We start from the raw sequence: 24768 nt of genomic DNA, 5'->3' as shown, positions 1-24768 counted from the left end.
GACTAATTATAATTTAAAAGGATCAACAGATTTAATTGACAATGAAAATAATTGTGAGTTGCAGCCCCAATGGCATTAAACATAAAATAATCTCCTATGCCTAAAAAAAATATTTCTAAATAACCTTATGGATGTCCTGCATTTCTGTCCCTTTGAGTGTGGTCTGTGCTAAATCCAAATGCTTCCTTCCTTCCTTTTACTGGCCGGACAGAAATCGATCAGTCAGTTTTCTCATTACGTGCTGAATAGGGAGGCAGGGCAGTAATTGTCACAAGGGGCAGGGTGAGGTTGAGGGTAGTGGTGGTGATAATGTCTGAGACTCAGGAGCAGCAAAGCAAAGCGCTGAAATGAAAGTCTGCAGCCATCCTGCTTTATTTTATTCCCCATTTAACAGGGTCATAATGACGGAGGATTATCTTTGTGTTGTAGACCCGACGAAGAAAGGTGCTGGTTCGGTTGTAAACAGGCTTGAGTGGGAGACAAAAAAACCCAAATTTGTCAAAATCAAGCCTCAATTGATAAGTGTGAAATATGATCTAAAGAGCTCATTCTTTTAGCTTCAAATGTATTCCACTGTAAACCAATAGACAGACGTGACCTTATTGCTGGGATGTTTTGGGGAGAGTAAATGAGACCTTGTTTGTGGCGCTGGATGCTGTATTCCAGAAAAGTAGCATTTGCAAGATAGGGAGGTTGGAGGCTCATCAAACATCGCACAACCAAATGAGTTGAGTTGTTGCTATAAGTGGGATTTGATTATAATTGCAAATTAATGTTGATGTTAAAAAATATTCTTATAAATAGTACATGCTTTTCTTGTGAAGTTGCAGAGTTGTTTTTCAGAGACTTGAAAATGTTGATGCCAAACGTGTCAGTATTCCCAACAGGAATGTGAACCAGTTGAATTTGTTGAGCTGACTAGTGTATACCGTCATCCAAGTAAGGCTGCTCTGAAAAATTTGGAAAGATGCAGAATGTGCCAGAGATTATAATTCATATGTGAATGAGAAATGGAAGGTTTTTACAGATTTTTTTCATATGAATCACCTATAAATTGACAAATGCTTGAAAACACTGTAAAATGTAACTGCCCAATTATGAACAGATCCTTATTGTGTTACAAAGGATGAGTATTAACTGTACACACGTAAAAATCATTTACAGTGTAAAACAGTATATATGTTTAAAACTATATATTAATTATATATAAAATTATTATTATTATTATTATTTTTATATTATTACAACCATAGTGTTACCAGTAATTGGTTATTGTTATCCAGGAGTTTTAGTCATTAAATATAGATTAATTAACAATTTGACAAATGCCCTTACAATAATAATGTCAGCTGCTCATACCTACATTATAGAGTGTTATACATTATTATTAAAGACCCCATGAAACGGATGTCAGAGTGCTATGTGATTCCACATATTCGGGTGTCTGCTGAAAACAATATGCTATGAAGGGAATCGTGGCAGATATTGAGTGGCGTTTACAACAGCCAATAGCTCTGAATGTGTGTCATGCCCGTGTGGCACAGTTGACAGTAACTAGCAGCTCAACATAGAGAGTCATGACGACAGCCTGCTGTCTGTTGTTAAGGACTTCTCGCAACCACCTTCGCCTACGCCTGCAGATTTACCCGATGTATTGAACAGCGTAGGTGCCTGTGAGCAGGTCGGTAACTGGCAGAATTTACAGTCGTGACTTGGATGAGAAAGCACTATCAGTGGACACAAAATTAGTAAACGGCCCTGAGTGCAGGATGAGTCATCACACATTTGAAAGCGTGAGAGAGAAAAAGACAGGGAAAAAATTTTGGGGTGTGAAAATACTATGCTACTGGTTGTAAAAAATAAACCTCTAACCAGATATCTTATGATCAAAACTGTAAACCTTAAAACAAACTCCAACATTTCAAGCTTCACAACATGCTGACTTCACAGCATACGTTCTCCTATCTGGAGCCGGGTCAAACAAGTCCTCCCGGAGAGAGCAGCAGGTCAGAGCAGGGTAAGTTATGTATGAGCTCGGAACACACCGAGGGAGAGAACAGTAGCTGCATGGCACATCTCTCCAGGAAGTAACCTTGATGAAAAATTCAGTTGTTTGCAGCTCCTGGCGTCCCTCAGGCATGAATAAAGTAAGGCCCAGACAGAGAGAAAAGACCTGGGCTCAGCTTGAAACTACTCACCGGCCCACTGCTGAGGAGCACACACGGGCCAGCATTAGTAGATGGGCACGAATTAAACTTTAATCACTCCTCAAATAGATTAAGCGACAGGAGCCGAGTCAGCATTTTCAAGCCCTTGCACTGGCTCAGTTGACCATGCCCCTTTTAACTCCTACTAAATTAAATACCCACAAGTTTCGGGGTTTTTTGCATCTCAGACTAGCTCGTAGGCAAAATAGGTACAAGACAAAACCTGCACAGGAGCCCGGTCATTAATGGGATATTACACATAAATCATCTCATTATATGGCGGCTCCAGAGGTTTGTAATTGCATTTCCATAAAGTTGAGGGACTTGCGAGGGGCATACTTGTAAAAGAATTTTCAAAATCAGCTCAGTGATATTACCTGGCAATATGTATATGTTATATACAGAATTTTTTTTCTTTAAATGACTGCCTACAGCATAAATATTTCTTAGATTACTAAAAATGTGAATGTTTCACCACCACACTTGGTAGTTTTTGTAACAAACCATGTGGCCTGCAAATGATTTCCGTTGGTCTAGTTTTTAGTTATGATTAGTTATAGTATGTTTACATTTTAAAACAATCTTAATCAATTAACCCTCCAGCACAGATCAAGTCAAAGTTCAACAAATTTGAATTGTCCGAATTTAGCTGCTCGGCTCCAACACAACGACAATGACTTCAACGCAGGCGACGACAGCCCAACAAATACAAAATAAAGGTGTGCGATATTTGAAAGCTCCTACTAGAGAAATAGAAAAAAAGAGTATTTCAGTTGATGAAGGAACTGATTTTTATGAATAAAAAATTGCTGTAGCGCCATGGGCGTGAGCTGCCTTCGACATTTATGACTGTAGCACTAAGTTACCTCAGATAATTCACTGAGGTCAAGCAGGTTAATCAGCAATGATTTTGCAACCAAATCATTAGAGTTTACTCTAATGAGTAGTTGGTCATTTTCTGTTCTCTTTAGTGACATTGTTTTTGAATTGTGGGTTTCGAGGATTTTCCCTCATGTAGGCCTTGTAGTAATGGCAGTAAGTATCTGATATGACGTTCATTTTGGTTTGAGACATTCGAGTGGCTGGAATATTCAAATGCTATGTACATTTCACATTTTTTAACGCAATGTGAATCCCTCACATGCAATAAAACATGCACAAAAACCATCTATTTAGTTGTATATTTTTAAATCTTTGGATGGAGAAGAATTTGGGTTCAGCCCCTGATGGTTAACAATCTAGGCAACGCCCCTGTGTAGGGCTCCTTCAATTGAGAGCTGGCAGTCAGCATGATGACAGTTTTCACACTAAACACTTGTTCCCAGTGAAGCTTCCCTTGTTTCTTTTTTTGTTTTTAGAAATGACTGCCAAGATTTTTTAATAACTGAAGATGAGGCTCATTGCTTTATCTTTTCTGAATGTTTTTTTGTTGTTGCTTGAAATTAAATCTAATGTCACCCCTGTTTATTATTTTACCTTTGTCTTAGAAAACAAGGTTTTACGGCTCAAGAAGAAGATTTTTTTAATTTTGTACATGGCAGGGTTTGGCTGTATCTTGAAGCTAATGATCATTTTTTAGTGTGGAGGAGCTGGATGGCTCTTTGTGCAGCTGAGACTGGGTCAGGGTGAAGGATGACTGATATGAAGGGGTTGACCTGTCACATAGCATTTGACTTACTATCCTTGGAACAGGATAAAAGGGGAGCCAAATGTCAAGTGATACAAGTGACGCATCCTCACACACGCATATCCACACAGAGAGGGAAGGGGAGATGAATGTTTTATAATAAAACCTCAAACCCACCAGCTATTCTGCGGTTGGCAGGTAAAAACAGTAAGCTAATTATTTTCATGAAAATAATAGTCACTAGTGGCACTCGCAGTGCATGTCAGCCACAGGATTTCCATGCCCTTCTCCGTGATTGTGTCTGTTCTTGCTGTAGGGCCCCTGAAAGCCCTTAGACCTCTTGGCAAAGCGTGGGTTGTGCCCGGTAGGAGAAGATGTGACGGATGCCTCGAAGCCCACTAGCTGCTCTGTGAATTTTCCCAGACTCATTTGCATTCATAAAGAGCCTACTCCTTGTCACGGAGTGTTTTCTTTTTAAGTCTGCCTCCAAAAATCCCGTGCGACTCCTGGTGGGAGTGCGCCGGGAAAATCCAACTGTCAAAGACGACAAGATGAATGAATCCCTGTGTCAGACGTGTGTGGCTTCAACGATGACAGATGGAGAAGAGCTGTCCCTCCGTCGATCGGCAGGCTTCATTTTGGAATAAATAAATCTGATTTTCACCCCCTCCCATAATTACAAGTGGTGCTTTATTTGACAGCGCTCTCTGTTTGTTGATGGGAGTGTGTATGTTTGGTGGGTGGTGGCACTGACCAGGAGACAGCTTGATTTAATTCGACATGGACATGACTGCATTGTGGTGCAGTGGTTTTCAATTTTGACTTTTCATTCTAGCTTTCTAACGAAGCATCATTGTCCACCTGGGATTGCAAGTAAATGTATACATGCAATTAAACACAATTCATTTCTAAATTCACCTCTCTCCTTGCATGCATGGAAGTGTCCTTGGAAAAAATTTGGCATTGCTCCCACCATTAGTGATGTAGTTCTGTATGCAACCGTGCACTCTGACCTCTTGTGGAAGATGGGCAGGGATGTCGGAGAGAATTCCCAAGGACCCCACTTCCTTGGTAAATTAATCTTCTGTGGACTTTTTGTTCTTTTCCATATGTGGTTCCCTGGAGTCATCACCACCTTTCACCTCTCTGGCAACAAACATTCAAGATGAGGTCGAGTGAAGACAAAATTCCAGAATAGGGAAATATAATACAAATCACCGTACATTCATCTAATGTTTAGTATTATTTCAACACTTAACATTTCATTATTGTCATATGGCAGAAGAATCTGTAAATGCAGCTTACGTACAGTAACATGACGCAAATATTTGCTACGCGTTTGGTGTGTGAACGCAGCATGAGTGTATTTAAACTCCAAAGTTGATGTGGCCAACATGTTAGTAAACACATATATACATAATATTTACATATCCAGCAATTAACGAAATTATGATTCATTTCGAATCTTGTTTGATGCATCACTATTTTGTAGAAAAGCTGCTGGTCAAGCTCATGTGGCATGTGGAGGCTGCGGTTACAAATGTAATGTAACTGCTACTTCTTATTAATGAGATTCATTTATTACTGGTTATCCAAATAAACAAAAAGTAAGGGTTTACACCAGCAACACCAGTAAGAGTAAATGGATGAATGATTGAAGAAATATACAAAATACCCCAAATGGTAAACATATAATCATTTTCTTCCCAAAACGAAACTAAAAAGACAGAAAATTGCTGCTACTGGAGGACGCGGGAATTAATTTAACAGATTTTTATGTAAACATGAACAAAAAAAAGAGCTTGTCCGTTTCCCATAAAACAGTAGAAAACAACAATGTAAGTTGAATGGGAGCGACACAGATTCCCCTAAACCTCAAAGAACATGGTGCAAGTGGAGGATGATAAAAAAGGAGAACATCTGGTGAGCTGAGCTCAGTGCCAGAACAAGACAAAGCCATGTGTCTGGCAAACACATACCTACACACGTACCTAAACACACACACACACACACACACACACACACACGCACACACACACACACGCACACACACACACATGCATACACACACACACACACACACACACACACACTCACACGCGCACACATTTATTCATGCATGCACACTCAAACCAGCCTGCCTCCCATGTTGCAAACAAGCAAAAATCCCCCCTACACACGCACACACACTTAAAGTCACACACACGCACATTACATTCATTGTGCCCACACTCACGCACAGCAGGGTGCAGTTAGACAGAGAGAAAAAAGAGAAAGCAAAAGTAGGATGTGATTGGAGAGTCCACTGCTGAGACAAGACTAATCTGCATACTCAGAGGCTTAGACGTGAATATGCATGAGAGAATAAAATGATATGCCTTCAAGCAGACCACCCTCTCTTTTTGGATTACTGTACCCACCTCCGAGTCTTTTATCTTCTTGTTGGCATGCAATCAAGCTGATTCCGTGTGCACTGGCTCATGGTTTCACACAATGAATTGGACTAAGGATATGTTAACCTGTTGAGAAAGAAAAAAAAAACTGTCACAAAGGAACTGGAAAAGGCTGGGGGGGGTTTTAATTCCCCAAAATATGTACCTGAATTTTCTTAGAAATTATTTGATTTAGTGAAAGTAGATCAAACCAGCTGAAGATAGAGAAATGATAAATAACTTATAATATTTGGAAGAACTCCGCAGTAGTAGACACAGAGCTCTGATGACCCATCAAATATTGAAGAAATGTCTGCTGGATCCATGAATTCACATTTCAGACAGACTTCCTCAAAGACTGTCCTCACCAATGAATGAATATTTCATTTCAGAAAAATAGAGTGGTCCTGAAAGGCACCATTACCAAACCCTAATGTCAGGAGGAAAACATTCTCATTCAGTTGAAAGTTAGGGTGGAATGATATGAGCCGCCCATGCGTAACACAGTCTGATGGAGTAATGCATTGGCATCACATTAGCATTACTGTATTTGTCTGTATGGCAGTGTGTGTGTGTGTGTGTGTGTGTGTGTGTGTGTGTGTGTGTGTGTTTGTGTGTACAAAATAACTCAAAAACGCATGGGCACATGGACGGCCTTCTGGCCTGCCGAGGAAAGTCAAAACTTTATAAATGATTTAACAGGCCACCAACAGACAGAGAGAGAGAGAGAGAGAAAGAGAGCTACAGCAACAGTGGGGAAAAGAGCGCTGCACACAGCTCAACAATGAAGCAATAGTTAGAGACTCTATGTCGTGTAAAAAAATGTATCATCATGAAACTGGCAGGGCAAATATAATGCATAAAGATAAGTATATATACTGTATCTAGTGCTGTGTAGTATACGTATATAGGGCTAAGTATATTTATTAATATTTCTATTTTGTGCAATTTGCATGTGCATGTCAAGTGCACGCACGGGATCCAACAACACATAAAAGTAATACATTTTTTATTGACATTATTATTTGTAACACTAATTCAAGGTTGGAGTGGGATTTCCTGAGAGGCAGGTAAACTTGAGGTTACTGTATTGAATGGTTAATAATGTAAATATGCATATTTGCTCCTTACTGAAATAGATAGTTTAGCTTCCCCGAAAGAGTAGTGTCCATACTGTTCATTTGTAAATCTTGATCTATGCAGCAAAAACTAAACAGTTGGCGTCTGTCTGAAACTGGGGTTTTAATTTATACTTATGGGACACATACAAACTTCATTCAATTTGTTTTAATCAGTCTTTTCCAGTGTGAAGTTTCCTCTGCTGCCAAACGTGATTTCTTGCTGGGAGCAGTGATGGTTGCTTGCCAAGAGCTTCCGCCATCATTGCGTTTACAAGACAAGAGGTTATAATTCGCCCACTGCGCAGAGCCAAGGATGCTACAGAGTAGCTTTCGGAAAGTTTAGAGACTGGTCAGCCTGACCGGGGCTAGCTGGCTAGCACTCTAACTTCAGTGGAAGAAGATAAGTGATAGACGTGAGAGCAAAACAAGAGCAACAACATTGGCAATGCTTTCCACCACTGGAGAAAGCTCTTGGCAAGTAAAGAAGTTTTAATATTGGATTTGTAACTTTTCTGCAAGTAAACAGCTGCTGATGCTGACGTCGACCACGTAGCAATACAAGAAAATCGTACGAATGGCAACTTTAAACAGCCACTGATGCAAATGGCATACTGCAAAGCATATATCAAGGTGAGCAAAAGAGGTAACACTGAGTAAGAACAGCTGCAAAAACCTCTGCTTCTCTTCCACTCTTGCATTTTCTCTGCACAGAAAGAAAGACAAAGAAAGGGCATGAGCCACAGACAGAGATGTCCATGGTGTGGAACTAGTTAAAGCCATAAAGACGTACAGTACCTCAGCCCTGACCCTGTGCCCCCCTAGGTATCCCCCTGCGCAGAATTCTTATTCCCTACCAAACTGACAAAGTGTTTTTAATCTTTTCTTTCCCTCTCTCCTGGAGATTGGGGAAACAAAAATCAATAGCTCCTGGCAGGCGATCTAGCAGGCTGGTGAATTACAGGGTCTGCACTGCAACCAGAGCGCTGCATCACAGGGGCCTTGGAATGAGAGACCTTGGAAAAGGCATCAGAGACACGGAGGTTGCAGGGTCACTCTGGGTCCGCAGTCTGAGGAGCAGGGTATTTACTGCCTCGGCCAGCTCGCCGCGATGAAAAATAACTGCCACGCAGCACAAGGAGAAGGATGTGCTGGGGTGAGAAAGATGGTGAGAGAGGCAGACAAGGAGATAGGACAGGAGAGAGCGAGACAGCGAGGTTGGGGGTGTACACGAGCAGCTCAGGTCTTGGGAGAGTTCGCTGTGATTTGTGTGTACTCGCGCCATGTGCAGTACAGGTATGATGTCAAGCAGAAGACTGATGTTTTGTTTTTTTCCTTCTCTCTCCCAAATGGGAAATGATTCATTAGCGTTTGGTGATTTAGAACGTGGCAGTGCTGACCGATCAATATGCATGGGCCCATCTGTCAATACGTGATTTCTGCTGGTAATTAGCTGATGTGGGCCAGTGGTTGTGAATATTGCCTGGCAACTGACAGGCTGGTTGTTTCTGTCATCACTGGGGGGTGCACAGGTAGTAGTAGCTCACCGCTGATCGATAACATACTGCGCTTCAAGGCCCCAACCAGGTTCATAAAGACATTCCCCATAATAAAATATGGAGCAAAGAGGCACATCTGAATTTGTGTTCGTCTGGATTTGTAAAAGGTTCAGATTAATGCTCAAAAAACTAATTCCTTCAATCATAAATCATGAATAATTTACAACGAAGTCATAGTTTTACATCAACTTATAAACAACCATTTCTGTAAACATACATTTGCTTTGTAGAGGTGGAAGCTGTGTCTCTGGCACCTTTGAGAAAATGTGTCAGATCACTCAATTACAACAGCTCGAGACAGCTGGCAGTGAGACAATTAGGAGTGCGAAAATGATAATGACGATTAGGATGATCCAAAAGAAATTAATTGCTTTGTTTTCAAAGCAGGCACATATTTAGTGTGCAACCTCTAGGATAACATGTATTTCAGCATTGGTTGACTGAAAAGATGTATTCAACAGTTGACTATTCCTTTATGGGTTGAGGAGATTATCCTACATTTAGGTAATCAAACAGTTAAAAAATCTGAATTATGTGAAAAAAATTTTTTTGTCACAATTGAGCTGGCCTACTGGGTAGAGCCACAGGGGTCCGAGGGGTCATGGGAGGCCCCTGGGCAAGAGTCCATGTTTGAAGTGATATTTTTGATGGAAGGTTCATTCTCACAACTTAAAATGAAAAATAAAAAAACACTAAACCATCTACAAATAGATGCAAAATCATCAAATGATTTTCTGGTCATCATTTTTATTTCTGAAACAACAGAAACCATCACTATTACTCGGATATACCAGAAATGTTGAAATTATTTTTTTTCGTGCTACCTAATAAACTAGGTCCTGCTGCCAGGTAATACGTGTATGTAATGACTTTGTCTTGGCTTCTGTTTGCTAGAAGCACCACTGTAGTTTTTTTTTTTAACTGCACTCTTTCGTGTCAATAAAACATTCCGAATTAATTGAACTCCTAACATCGAATCTGATCGCCTTTACTCTTAAATTATTTGTTTCAGAACTACACCTGAGCTGTGACATGTTTTATCATATTTATGTATATATATATATATATATATATATATATATATATATATATATATATATATATATACATATATATACAGTCACTCATTTTGTCCTTAATATGTGTCCTACTTCACTCAGCGAGAAAAGCCAACAAGCAGAGGTGGTGTAAACCGCTGCAGAAGGATGCTTCACTCACTCTCATTGGCATTTGCATATTAGAGTGTTTTCTGGGGAAAATGAGCTGTAGAAATTAATTCAGGATTAATTGGTGCCTTTATCTCGTTAGGACAATCTAATTTAGGGGATGATGGAATTGTTTAGACTCCCTTTTGCATAATTGGATTGCGGTGAATGGCTGTCATTACCGTCTTTTTAGCATCGTCTGTGGGCCCCCTCTCTCTCTTGCAGGCCCCGGCCTCATAAAGAGCGATCATGTGTTACGCCAGTGTTTTGCTAACCCCTGGAACACACCAGCCATGCTGCAAGAGGCGAGCATGTGGCTAACCGCACAGCAGTGATTAACTCTCTTTTCAGAGCCATTAGCATTAGTGCAAGCGGCACGCTGTTCGAGGAGATTTCACATGAACACACGAGCATGTGGCTAACAACACAGCAATCATCGACTGGTAGAGACAGCCATTCGTTTTTAGTCTGTCATGCCTTGTGGTTTGTAGTTCCTCAACCCCACCAGAGGAGCTGGACATGACACCTCCAAACCTCTCAGTGCTTTTCAAGAGGTTTTTCTTTTCTTGCCCAGCACATTTCCAACATGTTTCACACTTTCATTATTTCCACAATATCTCTGAGACACTTTGTAGTGGGCTGTTCTGGGTTTTTTTCTCCACCGTGGGATAAAAATCAATAGGAGAATAGCAGAGCTCATGTTAAAGATCACTCACTGGACTACCTGATCTTCTCACTTCAACAACATTGATGTAACTATGGAAACAAGTTCCCAAGATGAACAGGGTTATGCCTATCTCCTGACAAAAGGCTTTTTTATATCTCTTCCAGCCAGTTACCCTATACCACGACGCAGGAGAGGCTCGTATCTGCTGCTCCCCACTATGATACCATCATCATTTTTCTGAAAGCACAAATTGTATAGATATTATTCTGGGGGCCGCTCTCTGGTAAACAAGGCAGAGTGAAATCAAATCTATGGTGCTGATACTCGGGCTGTGCCAGGCTAATTGAGTTGATGTAGCCTGTCCCTGGAGGAGCTGGACATACAGTAAAGACAGACTCTATCAAGTCATATAGGTCCTGTGCTGTACTTAGTGGAAGTGACTTGTGTTTATAGCATCACAGTTGTCAACCATCGCCTTGCACATGAAACTACTGGTTTGCTAGTCAACGACAATCTGATTATTTGCACGATGCTATGGGGAATAAAGTGCAGAAAGTAACAAACTGCTACTCTGTCTTTCCTTATGTCTGCCGTCATTCTCTATGACCCCCCCGCCCCACTCCCCCATGTTCGTGATGCATACTGTGTCATGCTTTTGATGCATTTAACCCCCCCCCCCCCGCTCCTCGTCTAGTGCCATTTCCATTCTTTGCATAAATGCAGTCTAACAGTATTAAGTATTCATGCATGTTGGGGAAGGTGGTGCCTGTCCTTCAGGGTAAGTGTCAGGCCTGCGTGCGGCACAAGAAAAGCCCCGGGGAGAGGAGAACATTAGGATCCATCAGCCTGACAGACAAATCATTCTCTCATGTAAACATAAATATGAGGGTATGTTTCCACTGCCATCCCACTATCTGTTGCTAGGCTACCTTGCATTAAGCAGTGTAGCTGTCCCTGTTCATTTTGCTCCAGGGATTCCAGCAATACCATCATATAACCTGCTGAGTCTTAATGAGAAGGCCTGCTCATATGAGTGGATATGAACATGGTGAGATGTGAAATTTATTCAAGACACAGAAATTCAGCTGTCTGTCAGTGAAGTGGCGGCACGGAAATGTTTATAAATTTGAAGTGTTTCGGAAAAAGAATCTTTGAGAGGAATATTTCTCTGTCTCTGATCAAACACACCTGAGACAAGAAAAGGTCACAATGGATCACACACGCACACACACACACACACACACACACACACACACACACGTGATGCTGAGCTCCATAAAGGTCATTCGTTGTTGAGAAATCACTGATCCCCAAATGCATTAACAAAGTCAATTAACCATTCTCCGACAAAGAAGAAAGGAATAAAAATAGAGCGCTGAGCAGCGTCCAAGCACCCCCACAATTACAACAACTGTGCGTCCCCAGATAATTATGTGAGCCATACATGGGGAGAGAAAGACAGAAGAAGGTAATGGTCACTGAGAAGAAAGAGCGGGGAGATGAGGGAAAGGAGCGCCAACAGCTGGTTTGAATAGATTGTGTGTGGGATGAATTAAAAAGTTGAACCTTTCCCTGGCCGTATTCAGATGTCTGCCTCTGGGTGATTAATCACGGCCGTCAGAACCTGTAATCCTTTTCAATGGGAAACAAATGCAGCCACTGTCCTCTCTTCTCCAAAGCGCCCAGGGCCCAGGGCCACCAGCCCGGCTGCCTGGTCACAATACCTGAACCACAGAGGAGGCACCCTGGGGAGCGGGGACGTGTGGACACACTGTAATCTGCTCCAAACATGATGGGACGAACAAAAAACGCTGGTATTTTTACAAAAATTGTATGGCACAATTTATTGGTTTTGTGCATCCTTTTTTGTATTTCACAGTCAATAGTTGGGGCAAGTGGCACAGCTGCAGGTCCAACACACACACACACACACACACAGACACACACACATGAACGCACCTACTGAGCTGCAGAAGACGGGATTTAAAGGAGCCTGTGACTGGATTATAGATGAGTTTCAGAGTTTGAGTTTGAGTTTTTCGCTCTGACTGCTATCACTCCTTTATGCTTGCAGCTGTTTTACTCAGTGAACTGCATGTCACGATCCTCCATGGTGGTAAACAGCTGATGTAGTTTAGAAAAGACGGAGAGAAAGTCAAGAGCCAGCAACATTAAGAGCCTGGAAGAAGAAAGTGTGTCATCAGCATGAAAATAGAAGCCCGCTAACGAATTCCTAATCATATCCCCCCATGTCCTCGGGGGGCTACGCTAAAGAGGTTAAAACACCAGTTGGTAGATGAGAATATGTGGCGCATTAGCTCCACAGATGATTCCTTGGCATTCCAAAGGATTTCAGTGTTACTGATTTATAAATTCACCAGTCTCCCGAGAACACGTTACTGTTCTCCGTGCAGCCATGTTTCCTTTCTGCAAATGCTAAAAGCACAATGGAGAGTAATTCCTCCGCAAATTTCTAAGGATATCAAGGCTTCTTATTTCAATCAATCAAGTGAAATATAAAAAAATATATATATCCAAATATCTAAAATGACATGAAAAGCATCAATCTTGACTTAAGCTTGACTGAATGTAGCAATGTAAATGGACTCTACTGGTAAATGGACAGTATTTTAGTCACATTCATCCATTCACACACACATTCATAAATCGCCTCTGTATACAGCACATTTTCTATCACACATCATTTTTTATTACACATCAGTCATACACTGGCAGCACAGCCATCAGGGGCAATTTAGGGTTACATGTTGGTGTCTTGCCCAAGGACACATCGGCATGCAGACCGGAGCAGCCGGGGATCAAACCATCAACCTTCTGGTTAGTGGACAACCCTCAATACAATGTGTGTGTGGCTTTTTGATGTCTTTAAAAAGAGCACCCCACACTGATTCCAATGGCGTATATGACCTCAGACTAATCGCCCAAAATACCCCAAGTATTAACAAAATCCTCTGTATCCAACAAAAGACAAATGTCAGTGTTCCCACTGAGAGAAGGAGCGTATATGTGTGAAAGGTTGAGGGGGTAGTAATTCAGCACGGCTGCAGAAGGTGGTGTATGTTGGCAGCATGGCAGACTGAGGAGAATGGGCCATGGCCAGCCGTTTCCAGAGCCTTTGTGTGTCACTGTTTGACCAGGCGTCTCCTGGTCCACAGGGGCACAGCTTCAACACATATAGCAAAGGAACAAAGCGGCCATTATCAGCCCTATCTCCTCTCCGCCCTGCCTCGACTCTGTGACACGCTGGGACAAACAGTGGCAGGGCCCAGCCGCTCAGCTTTGCTGGGGGACTCTGAAGCGGACACTGAAGCGGACTGGGAGGTCCATTAAACACATAGGCGACACCTTAGCTGTGGACAAACATCGGCACAATAGCATGCAGCACCGGTTGCCACGGAGACGGGAGAAAACAGAGTACACCGCCAGCGGTGACAAAGAAAGGGAGGGGTCAGGCATCATGGGCCACTGGCAACTGAAAAGCCTCTGCAAACTGCCCCGAGACACACAACCCCCTTTTCACTTTGTGTCACAAACACTGTATACTTAAAGCCTCCATTCATTGAAATGTTGAGGATAACATTAGGAACAACTCTGCCGTGCACAGGATCCTAATTACTGTTGTAACGTGAGCTGTTAGCATGTAAGTCACTCAAAAAGGAAACAAGCAAATTCTTTTTTTAAATATTTATAGTCTGAAGGGTATACTATTTTACCACACCATAATAAGGGGCAGGAAAAATTTGACCAAAAAGCTTTGAATCGCACACGCTTTTGTTTTTGTAACTCTTCCAATGATATCTAATAGCAGTGTCTCTCTATTTGCCTATAAACATCCCTCCGGGGAATTAGAACATGCTCTGCAGCAGACCTGCTGTAAACCATCATTCAAACAATAAATCATTCAAGTTAGCTGCAAAACACAAGACATGAGATATGTATGTTGAGTAGTAAGTAGTAGGTCCCATATGGTCACAGAAAACCCAGAATCCTCTTATTTATAATCATATTGCATCATTTTTTTCTTACCTTTTCAGATAAAGTAAACTATAATGACCACACAATAAAATGGCAGATGCAATAAATAAATGATTAAATAAAAAACTGCATATCTATGAACTTTTAAGAAATTCAAAGCCTAAGACAAGGTTGTTTTTCTGGCATTCTGGAAACACACGACTTTCACAGAGCCACGACGTTGTGTTGTCACAAGGTCGTGCCATCAATCTGTTAACAAGAGTTGGTTTTGTTTATTAATGATGAATGTCTCACTGTGTCCCAACCACAAATGCAATTCAGTATGTGACCGTGTGTAAGCTTTTGTGCATAAACTGTGACAGAACAAATGAGTGTGGTGCAGAGAGAAAGATGAGTGAAAAATTCAAAGCTGTGAGATAAAAAAAAAAAACGTTTGCACACAAAGAAGAGTTTGCGTGTTTCTATCGATGGCTGGTGAGTGTGTATGTGAATGCTGCAAATTCAGATCCCTGAATTTACAAAGCTTGTTAGTTTCACAAACCCAAGGAAACAATAATAAAAGCCTTTCCATTGTCTTTTTAGTTTCATAAGATTGTTCACTTGCGCAGCACAGTGTGTAATGTGCCTGATGCTGAGAAGTTTACAACTCACCAGTGGGGTTTCTGCAGTGTCAGATTAAAAACAAAGGGAGTTTAGATGACATTTTAGGTGACAATTCCACATGTAAATGAACAGCGTGGGCCACATTAAATTGAACATGTTAATGATAGCTGAGTGTGCAAATATACCTGACTTTATTGGGGGTAAAATATAAATCAGCCAAATATTCAAAAGCTGTTCATGCTCTGATTCAGTTTTCATTCAGCGCAAAACTGAAAGTGGTGATTTATGGTGCTTTTCATGCATCACAAGCTTCCGCTGCTCAAGCCTGCTTTCTGTCTCTTTTTCAGTTATGATTGGCGAATAAAACCTGTCGATACAATCATCCCCTCTGACCTCTGAATCTGACAGCATGTCTGCTAAACACTTCAAATATAAGACCCAGAGAAGCAAGTCAGTTTTCCCCTCCCTCCCTCCCTGCCTCGTTCTTTCCCTCTCCTCTTCTCCTGTATTGCATGTGTGCACAGCTCTTCCTTCTCTCCACCTGCCTGAGCTGCTGTGGCCTTGTCTGAATCCTCCGAAATCCCAGTCCACTGCTGTGTATCCGCCTGGAAACACCACAGATGCCAGCGCTTGGTAAGTTGCAGAAAAAAACAAGGAATGTGACGGGATGAAGATGTCAGTTATGGCAAATAGAACTCAGTCACACTCCTATAACATCTCTGTCACTGATTATCAGACCGGTGAGTCAAACACACACAGTCGCACACACACACAAATAATGTCAGCATGATAAACAGAAACACGAGAAGAGCCGAAGGCCCCAGACAACAACGATTTTGAAATGAAACAGGTTGTTTTACTGACGAGACACGTGCGTCATTGTGAAGGGGAACAGTGGAGATGAATATCCAACAAGGGGAGGGTCCTAAAACAACAGTTTAGAAATTTGAAATGATTAGTATCATAAGTAAATGTATGCAGTCATATATGGCCATGAGGCAAATTCATAAGCAGCAAATCAACTCATCAGTCCAAAAAATAATTCTCATGGCAGTGATTACTTTTTTCTAATGAAAAAAAGCATTAAATAGTAGACTGACGTCCTACAGGGTGGACGTGGCCCGGAGCCGTAACACGTCATAGCGTCTGTGCTGCAAACCAGCAATTGTCACGAAAAGTAGGTGTTGCACTTTCCAAGAACAATGAAAGACAAGCAAAGACAACTCATCACTACAGCTCAAAAACATGCAGCTGAACCGGCCGGGTCCCAGGGATGTGCTTGGATAATGTGCTCCGCTCTTTGGCGAAGTTTGGTGCCGAACATGCAGCTTTCACAAGACCACATTCTGACAGAGACAATGTTCTGCGGGCATGTTTCGTGGTGAGCGAGCCAACACAGCTCAGAAGCCGAAAACCTCCTGCAGAAGGAGAATTATTGAAGGAGTGCCTTGTTACTGCTGCAAAGCGGCTTGCACCAGACAAAGTGAATTTTAATTAAAAGTGTCACTTTGTCAGAAAAACCTCCACTGCAGAGCAAATCACTGATATGACAAAAAAAAAACAACCCAAAGAACAATGAAGGACACTTCAGAAAATTCCTCTTTCTCTTCAAGTGCTTTTTAAAAACTACCCGTCTGACGCCTCGACTAAGATCAGTGTGATATTCTAACCAACCTTATAGCATGTGCCTTGAAAGATGTTATAACATTTGAAATGGCCCTCGGTGCCCTGAAGGTTAAACTGCCCAAGGTAATTAGTCAACTTACAGCTTTGCTGCCGCAAGGGAAGTAAATGACCCCTCGAAAGTCAATGCAAACAATTCCAGCAGTTCCCAACTTTTGTTGATTACTCAAAGACCCGATGTCTGCACAAAAGCAGTGTTGGGAAAAAAAACTGTGTTGGTACGCCCTCCGAGGCTTTGTCAGAACAACACTTTCCTGCGGGAAGTAGTGCAGTACACACCAGAACGGCGAGAAAGAGGCAGGTGACTGAGGAAGACAGTGTGGATGTTCAGGGGCTCATCCCATAAAGCAATATAGTGACACAACTCCTAAGAGGAGAAGAACTAGATGGTGACTCGAGTGACATCATTTGAGACTCAAGTGACATCACTTGAGACAGTTTTTTGTGCAGTATCCTGGGATAGCTGTTAGCATTTGGAGTTTTTTCTAAGATGACTTCAACGTTTTAAAGCAGACAAAATGTTTAATGCGTTGTCATGAATTGTTATTTCAAACTGTATTTCTTTTTTACTTGTAAAGCAGTTGAGGGTGTGGTTTTCCCATTGTGTCCCACTGCTTAATCACCATAGCTTTTGTTGTGCCATTAATAACTTGATTTCAACATGATTCAGTGGCTCACGGCTTTAAATATGTGGCTGAAATATGTTCGAAAACAAGACAAGTCACAGACTTCAGATGTAATTTATTTCTGTCCGGACAGCAGTCTGAGTAAAGGGAGGGTCTTAAGCACTTGGGTTGTTTTTCTTGAGTCCTCTGGGGTGGGAGAGAAGGATCATGGGGTGAGGAGTCAAGGGGAGGACAAGGTGACGGATTGAGCTGAGGCATTAGGTCAGCGTCGGGCAGCTGAATCAAACCGCACCAAGACCCTTCTCACAACTAACTCTGATCAAATACATCACCCGGCTCTGTCAACATGTGTCCAGCTGGACGCTTTATCACTTCCACATGTGAATGTGGGCCTGGCTATACAGCAACACACATTAACGGGCTTATCTGCACAGAGCTCATTGAGGAGCGCTGACAAAAGCAGCATTTCATCAAAAGAAATTGATGCATGAACTCAATCTGTGAGTTTCAAAAGGTCATCATGTGCCATATCGTCTGCAGACGGGTCCACAAAAAGATATTCAACAACAGGACATTAATTGAAAACGTGTGAACACGAGTTAAGTTGTTTTAAAATTCAAAACATGTGTGCTTTACACATTACCGAGATAATTAATGCGGCAATCATCACTAGTCGCTATTGGGATGAGAATTAATCTACACCAATCGGGCCATTTCAAAGAAATGTATCACAAAGTACATGATCCTTTTCAGTATTCTTCCAACATTCACCCACCGTTTTCAATACAGAATTCAATTATGCAGAACACCTGAGCAAACAATATCTCACAGTCAATTATTCAGCGCCTTGGAAACCATTGGCAAACAAATTAGCAATGTTAATGTGAGAGAGTCTTGATATTTTTGACTGTGTCCGCTTACAAAAGGCAGCAAACCCCCACAGATTGGACTTGATTTGCGAAAATAAAAAAGGACATAATGGGTGTCAGTCTGGCCCCTCTTCCTCAGACGATAGTCTTCTGGATCATAAAAAATGTTTTTGACTACAGGCAGACGTATTTCAGCTTGCGTGTGTTGGTGCAATCCTGGGTCACATTTCAGCTTCCACACAGAACAATGAAAAGGTACGAGGAGATATCTTGGCAAGGCTACTGCCCTGTGTATTGATTGGGCAAAGGCCCAACATCCCCTCACTAAAAAGGGATTAAAATATCAGACTTGTCTAAGACATTTATGGAGTCTGTGACCTCAGCCAATGCTAAAGTGGAGTACATACATCATAGTCCATCTCTGTGAGCTGCACTGAGTGTTGAGTAGCACTGACAGAGCGAGGGAAGAGGCTGAACATTCAACTGCACCTTCACAGGCGGATGCAGAAGGGATTCAGCTACTAGTCGTGGGTGTAAATCAACTTAGTTGCTGTTTCGTTAAAAATTCACACCACGTTGTTGCATGTAAATGTTTAACACTGCGAGTGTTGTCTGGGATGCTTCTCTTACACGTTCCTTTTTTTGGAGGGGGTTGAAATGGATGAGGTGGATTCTGTGGGAAAGGCAGGGAGACAAAAGCGTGAAGGATGTGTGTATCCATTCACAGCTCCAGAGGACCTTCATTACAGAGCGAGCAGGTCCTGTCAACATCTTTTCATTACATGGTCCCATATATCCACCCCTGGTGTCCAAACGGTCCGCTCTGTCGCCTGTCAAGAAAAGGCACTCTCGGGGAAAGTCCTCCTATCTCCCCGATCCCCCTCACCACGCCTGATTCCAGACTGCGAGGCGGGAGAGGCCAGGCAGAAAGGGAGGAATCGTGTTTGCCATCAACAGCTCAAGAGAGTTGCATGGCAGCAAGATTGATGACACTCTCCCTGAAAGTAACAAAAGAACTCCTGTGCACGAGGGCCCGCTTATGGGGCTTGATAGAGTTGTCATCCTCTTAATAAACAGCTCTGATGTGTCAGTGGCAGTGGCAGAAGGGACTCCACCACGCTCACCCACCAAGCCATGGGCAGGACCACCTACTGGCATCACAGCACACACACCCGTGGGCGATCCCTCCGTGTGGAGGCCCCTGTGGCCGTTAGCGGGGCGATTACTGGAGAAGAATAGATAAATGACAAAAACATCACTCCATTGTTGTGCAAGAGAGGTAAATTATGCAGTGGCATCTGTGAAAAATATTCAAATTCATCTTGGTTTTGTTGTGGTTGAGTTTATCTTAATACCAAGGGCATTTTGTGATTTTAAGCTTCACACAGGAGGAGATGGTTGGTTAGAGAACAAATGGCATGGGCAGGGAAAAGGTTTTCATTGAAGGGCTGATGTGAAAGCCACAATATTCAAATTTTTCATCAGATACATGCAAGAGTGCAAGTTATTCACACCCAACAAGAATGAACTGGAAATTTGTCGACACTTCAAACAACTTCCAAATGTCCATTGCAAATACGCTGCCGGGACGACAGGTCCGACATGTGTTACGTTGAAATATTTGAAACATCGACAGTTAGGGGAATAATTCTACATTCAGAGGAATATACTTTTTCACATTCTTGCCAAGAATTAGAATTAGAAAACAGAGACAGTTAGCACAGCTTAGCTTGGAATAGGACAAAAACAACAGGTGGAACTTGAAACATGTTGTGTAAATTACTGCTGCCACACAAACCCCAACTTTAGATATGCCCTTTAGCTCTTCTACGTATTATACAAACAAGATTTACTGTTTCCAGCCTTGATGCTAAGATAAAATCTAATGGCTGCTGCTTTGTACTAATTCTTGGGAAGGAATGTGTGTTTACTAAAAATGTGCAGTGTTTTACCCATTTCATATCAAAACATTGTTTCCTTTCAATCATTTTCAACAGTTTAGTACAAAACTATGATGAAAAATTTACAATGAAATCAAAAATTATAAACTATTATTAGTATAAAATTACCATTCTCATTAGAATTTCTGGTTCACAGGGGCAAGAATTCTTTTTTTTTTTTTTACTGTTCTATGTTTAGGACACAAGACTAAATTTAAAAACAAAATGAAGACAGTTAAATGTTATCAGCCATGCACATACCACATGAACTTGAGAGACCAGGACGACAAACACACAAAGTCATGCCAAGAAAATGGAGCAAAAAAAAAAAAAATCATTTTATACAGTCTGCCACTTACAATATTCACTTATTTTTCACCAGAAACGTTGTTGTCTCTGTCACGATTCAATCTGCAGCCCACTCCCCACACGCTGTATAATACCTAGTTAAAGCCAGCAGGGTGTGAAATGGTATTTGGAAATAAATGAAACTGACTATGAAACAGTGGAGTTGGGAGATATTGCCATGTCAAGATGACAGACAAGTCCTGGAATGGAGCAAAAAAGTTATTATCCCAAAGAAGAACATGGCTGGATTAAATATAACCCATGATGCCTCATGCTGCTCCGCCTTCATCCTCGCTGATACCGGATAGAGAATATAGACAAGAATCACGCAAAGGCAACAATCTCGGCAGCTGCCCGTGCCACTGCTGATTTCCATTTGAACGATCAATAGTATTTCATGCTGTTGTGCCAATAAGTGTTATTGCAAAGTGTTTGGTTATTGATGCCCCATATAAAGTGTTTTGAAGGAGCTTTGGAGGAACGCGTTCCCTCGAGCCACCGACTGGCCTGATTTACAGCTGAACTGATGAGTCACAGAGGACATGCTGGGAGTTGAAATAGCGACAAGTATGTTGTCAGCCTTATTAATTTTTAAGGTAGAGTGTTGTCCTGTGGTTTGCGGAGGACATCATGATATACGATGTTCCAGGGGATCGTAGAGGTTAGGGCCTAATTGATAAAAGGTTGAATGGCGGTGAAGGTGTAAGATGTGTGGAGGGTTATCCATCAAACGCTGATGCTGAGTGAGGAACCTGCGAACCGGGAAGGGAGTTTTAATGTCTAGAGAGAAAGTTTGCTTTGCACTTTACTCAAAATCCCTCTCTGAAAATATACACCTGTACAAGACAGGTTCAGTGGAAGAGTCACATGGTCAAAAACATCCTTAAACTGTATCTTTGACTGTTAAAAAGATTCACCTTAAATACATCATAGTGAAATCGTTGCTAAAGATAAAAATAGCGCCACTGTACCACCCGGGCTTGTCTGTTCTACAGAAGTCTCTATGCAATAATATTTTTTGATAACCACCTTTACGTTACATGCCAGATCTGGCATGTAATAATTTTCATCAAAGCAAATCGTGAGTATTTCATTTAAATCAGCAGTATTAAATTGTGGCGATTGGTGTTGTATTCACTGTTTAATTGTTGAATGCATGGGTTGTTCACAAAAGAACCATCTCCAGAATTCCACTTCAGTTGCTGTGATTCAAAATAGAAACCTTGAGCAACACTTCTCCTAGAATGGATGAAGTCGTGTATTGGTAGCTGCTGCCCTCTGCTGGAATATCAAATGAATCGCCAAAAGAAAGAAACGACCTCAATGCTCTCCTTTGTCACACTTCTCTACACTCCTGATATATACATATTTATTCACTATTATTTTTATGATTGATCAAATTTTAAGATAATTTTTAGTATAAAAGTTATGAAAACAGTTCCTGCTCTCAGCTGCATTTCATGAGACGCTAATGTCACCTTAAGGAAGTAAAATAATTAATTAAGGTGCAAATTTTTATTGTGATGTATATTTGCTGTAACTCAAACAAGTTTCAAGTTCTGTCAGAGAACTTTCATACTGAAAAATGAATGACAATAAATGACTTCCTTGTGTTAAGCCTGCAGTGTGCCTCTGGAGTATTTTACTACTTGTCAATCAGTGACTAAATATGATAAAATCCTTTGCATGTTTCAAAAAAATAAACGTAAATATCGACAAAGTGATTAATTAACATTTCTTGTAAATCGTGAAATGTTACTCTCGTAACTACTAGTGAAAACATAATAGTTGTGGATATAAGTCAATATAATTCCATATTCACTTTGTAAATTCATTATTTTTTATTTAAAAAGCAGATGTTTTAATTTTGAAACTTAAATTCACTGATGCATGAATTTTGGTCCTGAAAATGTAGACTCCATTTGTCTATGGCCTTAAACACGCCTCTATTGACAGATGTGTGTCACACGACAAATCAAACAAGGTCCCACCTTCAAAGGAAACACAAGCTCTGTCACTGTTTAGTCAGGCTTCTTCTTTAAGTGTTGATAAAAATGAAAGGGCAGCATCATCATCGTCAGGTTTTTTTTTTTAAAGGAGACCTCGGTGGAGACGCTCATATGTTTCTCTGTATGGAAATAATCAGATAAAGTGAGATGAGGACAAAGAATATCGAAGCAGGAAAACTTCAAGTCACTTCAGTTCCATCTTGAAATGGGCGACACGATATCAAAGTTAGTGATAAGACTCTGCACTGACGCGTCAGATTCCCACAGTGTCACCAAGTCTGTCTGCTGCTCTGACATATTCAGGTTTCAGAATAAAAGAACATAGATAGCGATCAATATTCAGCTTGGTTATTCACAGTAAGTCATCCCCTTCATATCACTGTTTTTAACCAATCATTCTTTTTCAACAAAAAGCTTTCTAACAACTGAAGAAAATATCTGTTTAAATTAGGCACAGGAAATTGTAATTAAATTGGGCACAGGAAATTGTAATAGAATTAGGCACAGGAAATTGTAATTATACGTGGGCTGATTTTCTTTTTAAACAAAGTCCTATGTGTTTTATAGATACATGTGAGCTAAAAAAACACAAAAACAAAGGAGAGGACGTACAAAGGTAACAGTTAATCATGTGAAAGTCTTTATCAGCGTGCCAAAATACAACTGGAGAAATTGGTCTGGTGTCATTTGACGCCCCAATGATTATATTACATTTTCGAAACCAAATTAATGGTTTCAGGCAAACAGTATTTAACCCTCTGAGCCCGAAACCTGTCGTATGCGACAGGAAATGTGTCATGTTATAAAAGTCAGAAAATTTGATCAGTTTATGCAACTTACGGTTCGTTTTGACGGGAAGCTAACACTTGCGCCGCTACAGGCAGGCCGTCCGTGCAATCGTGGCCCTTTCAGAAGATTTGTAGTGCGGCCTGGAACTTCAGTGTCTTTTCGGAGACTTTGTTCCAACATGTCCATGATGATAAATCCAACATTCAATGACTTTAATGATCATTTTTATCCCGTTTTTCAAGACGTTAAAGGCTACTGTTGTTGTTAGAGGACTTCTAGCCGTCCATGTTAGATACCCTTGATCAATCAGAGGCTTTGTTACAGACTTGTACCAATCAGACGCTGTGTTGTCGACTGGTCAAAAAGAACAAAGATTTTACACTGAAAACAGGACCTCTCACTCCTCCTGTTTACTCCTACCACTACTACTGACACTCATCTGTGTCACTGCAGACAGGAACTGCTTTGCAGAATGGCACAAGTGACTTTGTGGGTTGAAAAATCAAAGGACTTATTTGTAGAAAAATGCACATAACTTTTGATTTGCATTAGTAAGAATGTTTTGATTTATTCTATAGCCAAAGCTTCAAATAACAGCTTTCAAGAGGGAAAATCTTCATCATTGTTGTTTGGTGTGTCATTATAATGAATGTGTGTGAGATAAAATTTTCCATTTTGTTATTTCTTTTGTCTTTATAGTCACATAACTATGTATAAATTTATGTGATATCACTGTAGCATACATATTCTGATAACCTAGGTTGTGCTGAAAAAATGGATGTATATAACTTGACTGTACATTACAGGGTTGAGGTTTGACAAGCATTATTACATGCATATACATGACACGGCGGACCAGGAAAAAATGGCTTAGGGTTCACAGGGTTAAAAACAATGTAAAAAAAAAAAAAATTGTCTAAATGAGTGAAAAATTGTCTAATGTTATTTATCTTGTTAAACATTCAATTGATTTTGACTAAAATCTTGACTCAAAGTAAACTTTCAAGCTTTTCCTGGAACTTTCGGCTGCATCTCACCTAAATATTAAACTTTGGTCACACGGTGACAGGTAGTCGTGGATGAAGGGTGG

At 41.0% G+C, this 24768-nt stretch overlaps 1 long non-coding RNA gene across 2 annotated transcripts in view; it reads right to left on the bottom strand.

Annotated features, from left to right (window-relative positions):
• LOC118311497 overlaps positions 1–23909 on the bottom strand; it is a 25004-nt gene extending 1095 nt beyond the window's left edge. The window contains exons 1-3 of one of the 2 annotated variants that reach the window (XR_007030760.1): positions 23730–23909; positions 6255–6353; positions 4848–4980 (exon numbers count right to left, since the gene is read on the bottom strand). This is a non-coding gene — a long non-coding RNA (uncharacterized LOC118311497). Of the gene's footprint in view, positions 1–4141; positions 4981–6254; positions 6354–23729 lie in introns of those variants that run through there. The other variant, XR_007030759.1, reaches the window with a different exon arrangement.
• Between the last annotated feature and the right edge of the window lie 859 nt (positions 23910–24768).

Source organism: Scophthalmus maximus, chromosome 5 (genome assembly GCF_022379125.1).
Source record: "Scophthalmus maximus strain ysfricsl-2021 chromosome 5, ASM2237912v1, whole genome shotgun sequence".
NCBI classification, from domain to species: domain Eukaryota; kingdom Metazoa; phylum Chordata; class Actinopteri; order Pleuronectiformes; family Scophthalmidae; genus Scophthalmus; species Scophthalmus maximus.
Note: the sequence above shows the minus strand (reverse complement) of the source record. Positions and strands in the feature narration are given on the sequence as shown.